The sequence below is a fragment of the Chroicocephalus ridibundus genome, chromosome 25 (genome assembly GCF_963924245.1).
Source record: "Chroicocephalus ridibundus chromosome 25, bChrRid1.1, whole genome shotgun sequence".
Classification (NCBI taxonomy): domain Eukaryota; kingdom Metazoa; phylum Chordata; class Aves; order Charadriiformes; family Laridae; genus Chroicocephalus; species Chroicocephalus ridibundus.
In genome coordinates this window covers 2,403,168-2,415,980 of record NC_086308.1, presented here as the reverse complement: position 1 = coordinate 2,415,980, position 12,813 = coordinate 2,403,168, and the positions used below count along the sequence as shown (strand labels likewise).

The following is a 12,813-nucleotide window of genomic DNA, read 5'->3' as shown; positions in this document are numbered from 1 at the left end:
GGACCCTGGGGTCCTGGAGGACAAGCAGCTGAGCATGAGCCAGCAATGCACCCCCGTGGCAAAGGCCAACAGCCTCCTGGGCTGTTTAGGAAAAGCATTGCTGGCAGATGGAGGGAGGTGACCCTTCCCCTCTACTCGGCTCTGGTGAGGCCACACCTGGAGTGCCCACGCCCTGCACAACTTAGCTCTACACTGATGTTTTCCTCTCCCAGGCTTTTACCAGCCCATCCTAGCTGTTCCTCGGCTCTCCCCAGACCCCTTGCCCCCTCCTCTGCCCAGCCAAGCATAGCTGCCCGGTCTGGGCTGGTCCCATGGCAGTGCCCACCACAGTTGCTGCAGAGCTCTTGGCGCTCATCCCCAGCCCCAGCTCCTCTGAAGGGCACAGCAGCTCCTGTGGGGCAGACAAGGAGCTCAGCCTCCCCATCAGCCCCAGGCCAGTGCTGGCCCCAAGGGAACAATTTAAACAGGCTAGTCACTCTCTGCCCCTCCTGCTATCCTATTTAGGTGAACCCACAACCCTGACTGAATTTGCCCCCTCCTCTGCTCCCACCAGCCCCACTCCCCAGGACAGCACGACACTCCTGGCCCTGGGGGTCCTCGGGCAGCTCCCACACCTCTCCCTTTCCCATGCCTACTGGGTCCCCACTGACTTTCAGGGGACTGCAGAGTTCTTGTTTGTGCATACCTCAATTTAGTGTTTTGCTTGTGGGCGACTTCACCTCTGTGGGCGTTTCACCTTCTGTGTCTTCATTCACCCACAGCTCAGGGCACGGGGCGAGTCCCCATCCTCTCCTCACACATCCAAATTCATTTCCATAGAATCTGCTGTATGCTGCAGGTCCTGACACATATGAAGCAGTCTGAGGAGTTAATCAGGAGCTCATGCGCCATCTCCACTACCAGTGGACACAAGAAGAGAGCCTTTAAAACCAGAACATTTGGTCCACGGAACCCAATAGTACAGTGAGCTTAACCCCAAACACAGGGAGAACACAGGGAGAAGAGACTCTTTGAAAGACCAGTTCCTTGGACGTTTTATTGGCAGCACCTTTGGAGGAAGCACCTAGCCTCCAGGCACTGCACCTGGGAGATGCCTTTTTACTGAAGAGCTGCTATTAGACAGGTCACCTTTGACACAGTGTTGTGCAAGGGTCAGAAACAACTGGATCAAACCTCAAGACAAGTAGTACAAACCTGGAAAATTATATATAAGCAGGATTATTGCAAGAGAAAAAAGCAAGCTTATTGCCTAACATAAAGTCTAGGAAACTTGCGGAGAAGGGAGACAGGTTATTATTGGAGAAAGAACTTCCACTGAGCCAGTTTCCTTAGGGCATCCTTGAGCTCCTGGTTCCTCATGCTGTAGATGAGGGGGTTCACTGCTGGAGGCACCACTGAGTACAGCACTGCCACCACCAGATTTAGAACTGTGGAGGAGATGGAGGGGGGCTTGAGGTAGGCAAACATGGCAGTGCTGACAAACAGGGAGACCACGGCCAGGAGAGGGAGGCACGTGGAAAAGGCTTTGTGCCATCCCTGCTCAGAGGGGATCCTCAGCACGGTCCTGAAGATCTGCACATAGGACAGCACAATGAAAACAAAACAACCAAAGCCTAAACAGACACCAACCACAAGAAGCCCGGCTTCCCTGAAGTAGTAGTCTGAACAGGAGAGCTTGAGGATCTGGGGGATTTCACAGAAGAACTGGCCCACAGCATTGCCCTGGCAGAGGGGTAGGGAAAATGTACTGGCCGTGTGCAGGAGAGCATTGAGAAACCCACTGCCCCAGGCAGCTGCTGCCATGTGGACACAAGCTCTGCTGCCCAGGAGGGTCCCGTAGTGCAGGGCTTCGCAGATGGCAACGTAGCGGTCATAGGACATGACGGTGAGAAGATAAAACTCTGTTGCAGCACAGAAAACAAAGAAAAAGACCTGTGCAACACATCCTGCATAGGAGATGGCCCTTGTGTCCCAGAAGGAATTGGCCATGGCTTTGGGGACAGTGGTGGAGATGGAGCCCAGGTCAAGGAGGGCGAGGCTGAGGAGGAAGAAGTACATGGGGGTGTGGAGGCGGTGGTCACAGGCGATGGCGGTGATGATGAGGCCGTTGGCCAGGAGGGCAGCCAGGTAGGTGCCCAGGAAGAGCCCGAAGTGCAAGAGCTGCAGCTCCCGTGTGTCTGCCAATGGCAGGAGGAGGAACTGGGTGATGGAGCTGCCATTGGACATTTGTTCACTCTGGGCATGAGGGACTGTTGAAAGAGGAGAAGACCTTGGCAAGTTAAGGCAGACTTCTTTGGGCCCATCCTATTCCATTTCCCAAAATTTTCCCCAAAATGACTTCTCTTTCCTCAGAATAATTTCATTCATATCTTTTTGCGAGATCAGCTTTCTGCTGCCGAGGGCAGTGTCGTTGCAGGGGCAGAGATTTAGTTGTTGATTTCCAATCCTCCCTGGATTATTCACTTCTAAGAGAAACAGATTTGGAATTTCAGTGCCCCCTCCTCAACTGAGAGATGAATTTCTCTGTCCCATCGCCCACCCAGACAACCCGGAGTAGAAGATTGGAAGAACAGGACCCTTCCCTTGCAGGTAGCCCCTGCCGTGCTGTGCTTCTTCAAAAATCTCCAGGGAACGTCCTGCAGCGATCTGCAGCTGTGAGCAGCCCTCACCCACGCAGCACCCTCTCAACAGCAGGACCCTCCCCTGCCAGCGGTTGCTCTTTCTCCAAAGCTTCTCCCCACAGACGCTCGGGGGGGAACTCCTTGGGCAGGCTGAGAGCTGACCCTGGCAGCCGGCAGAGTCCCTGCCCCGGCACACAGACCCACGGGGTGCAGGGACCCTGCTCAAGGACAGCCCTGGGCACCCCTGCCTGCACACCCTGGCTTCACGGCTATTCACATTTCATAACAAGACCCCTCCTCCCCCTCCGCCTCCTTACAGATCCCATAAGCTGTGGCTGTGCCAGCTTTAGGAGATGCCTCCAGGAACTCCACCTGCAGTGCCCTGCACCCAGAGGCTTACCGTGCCAAGGGCTGCAAGGATTTCTCCTCCAGTGAGCTCTCAGTCATCCTCCCAATCCTGACACCTTTAAGCTCTCTCTCTGCCTCGCTCATCTCCCTGAGACACCCAGGCACCGCCCTCAGACCTGCTGTGCTTGGCAGAGGAGCTGCTCCTGGGCAGAGCCGTCTCTCTGAGGCGCTGCCCGCTTGCCATGAGCTCCCTCCATCCCAGGAGCCCAGCCCAGCTCAGACGCAGAGCACCAGCCCAAGGAGTTTTAATGACCCCTCTGGTGGGTTTGATGCCGAGTCCATGAACCCCAGACACTGAGAGGAAGCTGAAAAAACCTCTCAAGAAGTCAAAGTCAGGTTCAAACTCCAAAGTTTCTTGGAGTGTTAATGGGTCCCACTGAGATGTTGTCCCCAGGGTCCAGTTAGAGCAGAAACTGGAGGCAGTGATGACAGGTCGAGAAAAGCAAGGTGAAGGTGGCTCTGGTGCTGAGTAACCCTGGATGTGTTTCATTAGTGCAAAGGGCCAAGGCCTGACCCCCAGCCCCCAGGAAGGGAGATCCTGTCCCTCACTCCTTCCTCAGGGCTCTTCCTGGCACAGTGTGGTGTGGAGATGTGCAATGCCATGGCCAGCGCTATGGTACGACACCTCCCAGCCTCTGAAGTATGGACAAGAAGGCAATGAGACCCCAGTGCTGCAAGGATAACTTGACTCCTCGTAGGCATCAGTAGCAGAGACAACAGCCATAGCCCAAGACATGAAGAGGTTGACTCTGTTAGGGGCCTTTCAGCTTTGCCACATCCCTGTGTCATCTCCACCACAGGCTGTCCTACGGTGTCCCATCACCTCTGCCTCTTTCCCTGCAGGCTGCAGTCATCCACCCGGCTGCCCCACCTTGCTGCCACCTTCCTTTGCTGAGATCTCTCCATCCTCCCTGGCTCTTCCCTGAAACACAAAGCCTTGGGCTGATCCAGACTCTTTCTGGGTGGCGTGTTGCACCACAGCACTGCCCTTGGAATGACATTTCTTTCTCCTGGTGTCCAGTCTGCACCTCCCCAGCTGCATGTTGGGGCATTATTTCTTTCTCATGCTGTTTTCCACTACAAAGGAAAGCTCCACCGGCTCCACCAGCAGCCCTCAAGCACACTCAGGCTACTCCTGTACTGTCCTCAGTCTCTGCACCACTGAGCCCAGGGCCCTCAGCCTCTCGAGTCCTGCCGTCCACGTTATTCCTGATACAGGCCAGGATGCTATTGTCCTTCTCAGCCACGCTGGGCATGCTGCTGGCTCACATCCAGCCAGCTGTCAACTGACACCCCCAGGTCCTTTTTTGCCAGGCAGCTCTCCAGACACTCTTCCCCCAGCCTGTATCGCTGCATGGGGTTGTTGTGACCCAGGTGCGGGACCTGGCACTTGGCCTTGAGGAACCTCATACCATTGGCCTCGGCCCATCGGTACAGCCTGCCCAGATCTGCCTCTGGAGCCATCCTACCCTCAAGCAGGTCGACAATCCCACCCAGCCTGCTGTCGTCTGCAAACTTACTGAGGGTGCACTCAATCCCCTCATCCAAATCATTGATAAAGACATTAAAGAGAACTGGCCCCAATACCGAGCCCTGGGGAACACCACTTGTGACCAGCTGCCAACTGGATTGAATTCCATTCACCACCACTCGTTGGGCCTGGCCATCGCCCTGTTTTTTACCCAGCAAAGCGTACACCTGTCCAAGCCATGGGCAGCCAGTTTCTCCAGGAGAATGCTGTGGGAAACATTGTCAAAGGCTTTACTAGCGTCCAGGTAAACAACATCCACAGCCTTTCCTTCATCCACCAAGCGGGTCACCCTGTCATAGAAGGAGATCAGGTTTGTCAGGCAGGACCTGCCTTTCATGAACCCATGCTGACTGGGCCTGATCACCTGGTTGTCCTTCATGTGCCACATAATGGCACTCAGCATGATCTGTTCCATGACCTTCCCAGGCACTGAGGTCAGACTGACAGGCCTGTGCTTCCCCAAATCTTCCTTCCGTCCTTTCTTGTGGATGGGCATCACATTTTCTAACCTCCAGTGAACTGGGACCTCCCCGGTTCACCAGGACTGCTGGTAAATGATGGAAAGTGGCTCGGTGAGTACTTCTGCCAGCTCCTTCAGTACCCTCGCGTGGAGGCCACCTAGCCCCATAGACTTGTGTATGTCTAGCTGTTGGAGCAGGTCCCTCACCATCTCCCTTTGGATTATGGGGGCTTCGTTCTGCTCCCTGCCCCTGTCTACAAGCTCAGGGGTCTGGGTACTCAGGGAACAACCCACTCTACTACTAAAGAAGGAGTCAAAGAAGGCACTAAGTACCTCAGCCTTTTCCTCATCCTTTGTCACTATGTTACTGCCTTCATCGGATAAAGGATGGAGATTCTCCCGAGTCCTCCTTTTGTTACTAGTGTGTTTATAGGAACTTTTCTTCTTGTTCTTAACATCCAAAGCCAGTTTAAGTTCTAGTTGGGCTTTGGCCCTGCTAATTTTCTCCCTACATAGCCTTACAACATCCTTGTAGCCTTTCTGAGTGGCCTTCTTCCAAAGACCATAAACTCTCCTTTTTTCCCTGAGTTGTAACCGTAGCTCTCTTTTCAGCCAGGCTGTCTTTTTTCCCTGATGTCTCATTTTACATCACATGGGGACAGCCTGCTCCTGCACCTTTAAGACTTTCGTCTTTAAAAATGTCCAGCCTTCCTGAACTCCTTTGCCCTTCAGGACTGCCTGCCAAGTGGCTCTGTCAAGCAGCCTCCTGGAAAGACCAAAGTCTGCCCTCTGGAAGTCCATGGTGGCAGTTCTGCTGACCACCCTCCTTGCTCCTCTGAGAATTGAAAATAATTTCATGGTCACTATGCCCAAGATGGTCTCCAGCTGTCACATCCCCCACAAGTCTTTCTCCATTTACAAACAACAGGTCCGGCAGGGCTCTTTCCCTTGTCAGCTCCCTCACCAGCTGTGTCAGGAAGTTCTCCGCAACACACTCCAGGAACTTCCTAGGCTGTTCCCTCTCAGCCGTATTGTGCTCCCAGCTGGTATCAGGTAGGTTGAAGTCTCCCACCAGGGCAAGGGCCAGCGATCATGAGATTTCTCCCAGCTGCTTGTACGTCCGACTTGTACAATGGATGCATCCACCTCTGCATCCTGGTTGGGCAGTGTATAACAGACTCCCACCATGATATCTGTCTTATTGGCCCTCCCCCTGATTCTCACCCATAAACACTCAACCCTATTGTCACCATCATTAAGCTCTTGACATTCCTAACACTCCCTCACATACAAAGTCACCCCACCTCCTCTCCTTCCTTGCCCGTCCCTTCTGAAGAGTCTGTAGCCATCTAATGCAGCACTGGTTGTGCGACTCATCCCACCACATTTCTGTGATGGCGACTACATCATAGTTTTCCTGCTGCACAATGGCTTCCAGCTCCTCCTGTTTGTTGCCCATGCTGCGTGCATTAGTGTAGACGTGTTATGTTTTCAGAAAACCCATAACAATTTCTTGTCATTTAGACAACTATTCTATCACCCAGTGACCCCTCCCCACGCAGAAAGGGGAATCACGGAAAGCAAGGAAACATGAGGGTTGAAATATAAGTAGATTTAATAGGACAAGACTAAATAATTAACAACAATATTAAAGCACCAGTATTAATCCCATTACTAATATAAGATGTACAAGAATTATACTCAGCCAATTCTATCAGTAGGAAGCTGTGCACTCCCAGCAGGGGACAGTAAATGTCGGACACTGCAAGAGCAACGGCTTCAGGAGGGAGGGAAGGGCTCAGGGGTCCAGCACCGGGGCAAGGACTTTCTCTGCACCACAGCCATCAAGGGAGAGAGAAACGACGCAGCAAACTTTCTCATTTGTATCGAATGTGATGTTCATGGTATGAAATAATCCTGTTGGCCAGCCTGGGTCAAATGCCCAGGCCTCGCTCCTCCTCGTACCTGCACCTGCCAAGGCTTGAAAACACCGAGGCCTTGAATCCCACATAGCCTAGCTGGCTATAAAGCAAATATTTTCACGAATTCAGACACTAGAATCTTCTAAGAATGACGTTTTCCCAGACATTAGAAGATAAATTAGTCCTGTGTTGCTCAACCCAGGACAAGAAGCACTTCAGCTGGGCTACTGGTCCTGCCACCTTTTTGCTGGAAGAAGGCTTAACTTCTACCTGACCATTCCCAGGCGCAGCCATAGTTTCTAAGCCATCAAAGACCCTTGCCTCTCTGCTGCTGGATTCATCCCCTTTCCCCTTCAAATCTAGTTTAAAGCCCATTTGATGAGCCCTGCCAACTCCTGTGCAAGGATCCTTTTCCCCTTTTGAGACAGGCGTACCCCATCTGTCTCGAGCAGGCCTGGTGTCGTGTAAACCATCCCGTGATCAAAAAAAACAAAGTCCTGCCACTGGCACCAGGCTCAGAGCCAAGTATTGATCTTCCAGCTCTTCCTGTTGCTTTCCTCATCTTTCCCTGTGACTGGGAGGACCGAGGAGAACATGACTTGCAGTCCTGACCCTTTAACCAGTCATCCCAAGGCCCAGAAGTCTCTCTTGATCGCACTTGCGTTTCTTGTTAACAGATCATCTCCGCCTGTCTGAAAAATTAGTAGTGGGTAATAATCTGAGGGTCTTACCAGGGAGGGAAGTTTTCTTTTTATATCTTTAACCTGGGCCCCAGGGAGGCAGCAGACTTCCCTGAGAAGTGGGTCTGTTCTGCATATTGGGCCTTCCGTTCCCTTCCTTGTAGGGAGTCACCTACAACAATGACCGGTCTTTTTTCCTTAACTGAAGATGTTTTGATGGGAGGTGTAGTCTGATTTAACTGTGGTGACACCTCTGTGGACACTGAATTATCCTCCTCGTCATGATTGAGTTCCCCTTGCAGAGCCTCATACTTATCTTTAAGGGTACCTGGGAAGGTGGGGGAGTTAGTGGGGAGACACACCTGCTTCGCTGGGCAGAAACACGTTCCTACAGCCCCCTCTCCTCTAAGTTACCTTGTTCAGCTAGGCGGAGAGAGGACAGGGAATTGTCTGTCCACCATGTGGACTTGTGTATGTTCAGGTTCCTCAGGTGGCGGAATGCTCAGTGTTAATCTGCCTTTGACCCCGATCTGTGCATTCTTGGCTCCAGACCTGGAATCCAGTTCCTGTCCGTCATTGAGTCCAGTCTGGGACTTCCCCAGTGCCTGACAGTGACATCATCCTTGGAGCTTGATACAGTTTTCTAGATATTGTATCTATTTCATTATTTCCTTTTTATTTTATTACGAGTATTTCATTAAAGTAGATTAGTTCCTTCTAAACTCATAAATCTCTTTCTTTCCTTCCTCTCCTCGGAGTGAGAGCTGGGGGAGAGCATCTGTCGTCCGTCATTGGCCAACTCGGCCTAAACCAGGACAATACGGAAACACACTTCAGTGCTGCATATGAATTTGGGCTAAAAACGCCCACTGGGCTAGTTTTTCAGAGACAGTTGCAGAGTGGCAAAGCAGATTCGGCACATAAATGCTTGTTTTTGCTGGGATAGAGTTGATTTTCTTCACAGTAGCTTGTATGGGGCTGTGTTTTGGATTTGTGCTGGAAACAGTGTTGATAAGACAGAGATGTTTCCATTATTGCTGAGCAGCGCTTACACAGCACCATGGCCTTTTCTGCTCCTCACACCACCCCACCAGCAAGTAGGCTGGGAGTGCACGAGAAGTTGGGAGGGGACACAGCTGGGACAGTGGACCCCGACCAAAGGGATATCCTGTACCATGTAGCATCATGCTCAACCATATAAATCTGGGGGAAGAAGAAGGAAGGGAGGGATGTTTGGAGTTACGGCGTTTTGTCTTCCCAAGTAACCATTACGTGGTATGGAGCCCTGCCTTCCTGGAGGTGGCCGAACACCTGCCTGCCGATGGGAAGTAGTGAATTAATTCCTTGTTTTGCTTCGCTTAAGTGTGCGGCTTTTGCTTTACCAATTAAATTGCTTGATCTCAGCCCCGGAGTTTGCTCACTTTTACCCTTCTGATTCTCTCTCCCATCCCACTGGCGGGAAGTGAGTGAGCGACTGTGTAGTGCTTAGTTGCCGGCTGGTGTTAAACCACAACAAACAGAAACTCCACCATTCTCTGGGACCCCATTCCAGTGCTGGACTGTCCTCCTGGTGACCTTTTTATCTTTTATTTTTATGTCAGGTTAGTCAAGAATTACACAACTCAGAGCAAGACATCATAGCAGGGGGAGATGCTTTGAAGCCCTTCATATCTTTGAACACTTTTAAGGCGATTCCATGCAGGGATGCTATAGAAGATAGCCCGTGGGGTCTAGCAAGCGATTTCTCAAATGTGAGGCTGGTCGTCTCTTCACCACTTGTCTCACTTTCTGGGCATCAATGGCTACTGACCATGCTTTGACTATTTCCCTTTAACATTATTTGGTCAGACACAGCTTGAAGTAGCTGTTTGCATTAAACTACTCAGAGGTGCTGAAGATGCTCTAGAGTACAAAGATATCAGGGTGGGACACAACATAGGAGGAATGCCTCAGGACACCTTTCCCCTTCTTGAGGAGGATGAAAGCCAGGCCGGACACATGGTTTTGTTTCAGCAGGTATGAGATGCCTTTCTTCAGGCAACCATGTAGCCCAGTGGGACTTTTTGGGGACTATTTGAGAGGATTTTACGTACTCTGTAGTACCACTTTGTCCGTAGGAGTGTCTTCAAGGCAATTCTCACTTCCTTATTCCTCAGGCTATAGATGACAGGGTTAAACACTGGGGTAAAAATTGTGTAAAACAGGGCAAGGTATTTGTCGGTGTCTACGGAATCCCTTGACCGTTGCTTTAAGTAGACGACTGTGGCCGAGCCATAGAAGAGTGTCACCACCACGAGCTGTGAGGAACAGGTGGAAAAGGCTTTGTGTCTGTGCAGAACTGAAGGTATTTTCAGAATTGCCCTGATAATTTTAATGTAAGAAATAACTATTAAGGAGAAGGGAAAGATTGCAAATACCAGGATGATGGTGTACAGTGTCACTTGGTTCCAGAACGTGTCTGCACAGGCCAGCTCCAGCAGAGGGGGGACATCACAAAAAAAGTGATGAAGGTCATGGGATGCACAGAGGGCAAAGTGAACACCTGGTAGGTCTGTCCTACTTGCACTGGTACGACAGCCACCCACGACCCCACCACCAGTCTGATGCAGAGACCCCTCCTCATGATGAGGGGGTAGTGCAGGGGGTCACAGATGGCTATGTAGCGGTCATAGGCCATGACAGCCAGAAGAAGGCACTTGATGCTGCCCAGCAACACCAGGAAATACAGCTGGGCAGCACAGCCAATGAAGGAGGTCCTGCCATCCTCCAGCAGGAAAACCACGAGCATTTTTGGCAGAGTGACTGATGTGTAGCAGATCTCCAGGAAGGACAAGTTCCTCAGGAAGAAATACATGGGGCTGTGGAGGCTTGAGTCCACTACTGTGATGAGTGCAATCAGGCTGTTCCCTGTGAGGACCATGAGGTAGATGACCAGGAATACTGTGAAGCACAAGCCCTGCAGGCTGGAGTGGTCAGAAAATCCCAGAAGAACGAATCCAGATCCACCGGTGTGATTCTCCAGGCCTTTTCTTTGGGGCATTTTTCCTGCACAGAGCGATTCAAACAACAGGCTCTCAGAGGATGCTGGTGGCCTGTCCACCATCACAGACACTTCAAGCCTAGAGAAAGACTACAAACATCAGCATACACGCGATTGCAGGATTAGGAGAGCTCAACCAAGATAGGCATGAATGTTTGGAAATCTAACGTGGGTCGCTTGCGGAGGGGAGGTTTGTAAAGAGAGAGAACAGAGTCCTTGAGCCTGAATAACTGGGGGTTTTATTGTCATATGGGTAAAAGAAACTTGACTTTCTCTTTTAGAGGTGATTTTATTAAATAGAATACCTATTGAAAGATGAGAGAAAAGGAAGAAAAGAGACAAATACTAGTGCCTTTAAGGACAGCCTTACTTACGTTCCTTGTCCAGATCTCATCAGAGGTGCATTTAATGTAAGAACATTAAGAAGGAATAGGGTTAAAAGGGGGGAAGGATGAAAAAGGGGAAGACAAAGAAAGGCAAGGCTAGGCAAGGAGAGGCAAACAAGCCAAAGCAAGGCAAGGTATGACTTGATGCTTAGACCTTAGTGAGAGAGATTAATCCCAGCTCTCCTCACATGGGAGAGCTCATCCCCTGATGCTGCATCCACACACAAAGATCTGGGAGACTATCTTAGATCTGAATCATCAGTTTTTGCCTAGTGAAGGGTGAATCCCGTCAGAAGTAACACAGGCTTCTCTCTGCCAAAGAATCCAGTGACACTGATGCATCCATGGCACATTTAAACAAGACAGAGAAGCAGCAGGTTATGCTTAAATTACCAGTTTTCAGGGTGCTAAAAGACATTTTTGTGCAAGCAAGAAAACTGCTTTATGCAGGTTTCAATCATACGGAGAAGAAAGTGATTAAAAGCGTGTGATATCCCCATGACACCCATTTTTCCCGCACAGGTCAGGCATCTAGAACTTTTGAATAAGTCCCGAATCATTCAGGGTTCCCAAACCTGCTGCTCTGTCGCTTGGATTTCTGACAGCTTACAAATGCAGCCGAGGGCCCATTCGCTCTGATCCCAACCCTGCAAGCCCTCACAGAAGCAGAGCAGTGCTCTTGCTGCCTGGGGAGCTCAGCCCTCCCTTCACATTGCCCCCCTTCCCAGAGCAGAAGGGCTTCTTGCTGGGCACACCTGAAGGGTGTCAGCTACAATCTAGCAGCACCACAACAGCAGGTGGCTTCTTATGGAGAAGGGACTCAGCTGAGAGATGTTTAAGAATCTCAGTTTGAGGTGGGGTCAAGTGGTCATTGCATGAGGAATATGCCATCTGCAGCCTGGATATCTAGGTAACTCAGCTCTTGTCAGAGTCAATGGAGAAACAAGGAACACAGTATATGAGAACTGAAAAACAGCTCATCTGACCCAAGGGTCTGACTTGGGTGACACACAGTGGTGCGTCCAGATCATGAGGAAGCGAAAGGCGACTGCTCAGGCCTTGAGACAGCACTGACAAGGTGATACCAGCTTGTCTGTCCATCCCAGTTGTGCTCCCACTATGCTCAAGTTTGTTTCTTTTGTGACAAACTTACCATGGTAATCATTGCCTGATAGGATGATACAGATTTCATTACACACGTGCTGTTGGGTTAAGATAAGTGTTAGGTCAGGGTTAGTTAAGGTTCATGTTCACGCTTAAATTAGAGCTAGAGTTCACGTGGTTTAGGGTTAGATTTCAAATAGGTTGGGGTTTGGTTAGGGTAAGGGTAAGGTTGGGGTGCGGGTTACAGTTAGAGTCGAGGGTTATGACCTGGGGTTGGGGTAGAGCTAGGGTCAGACAGTGATTAGGGTTAGGATTAAGATAAGGTCAGGGTTATGTTCAGAGCAGGGTTAGGTTATGGTTCAGGCAGGGTGGGGTTAGGGTTAGACACCTGCTGGACAGTGTGCGTCTTGCTGTGCTCCTCTTCCAGTGCGTGCCACGGTCATTAAAATCCCCAATAAGACCTGGCAATTCTTTGCGTTTCTTGAATAAGCCTTTCTCCGCTTCCTTATCCTGATTGCAGGTGCTTTGTCTCCCACACTAAGAGGCCTCTCCTCTGATCCTCACCCACAAAGGACTCACCCAACCTCTTGCACATCCCATAGAGGAGCTCCATAAGAAAAGACAGCAGGAAAAGATGAAGAGTTCACCAATCCCAGTTTCA

The 12,813-nt window shown here is 50.7% G+C and overlaps 1 pseudogene; it reads right to left on the bottom strand.

Moving 5' to 3' along the window:
• Positions 1-1,293: 1,293 nt before the first annotated feature.
• On the bottom strand, positions 1,294-10,725 carry LOC134527053 (olfactory receptor 10AG1-like; annotated as a pseudogene).
• Between the last annotated feature and the right edge of the window lie 2,088 nt (positions 10,726-12,813).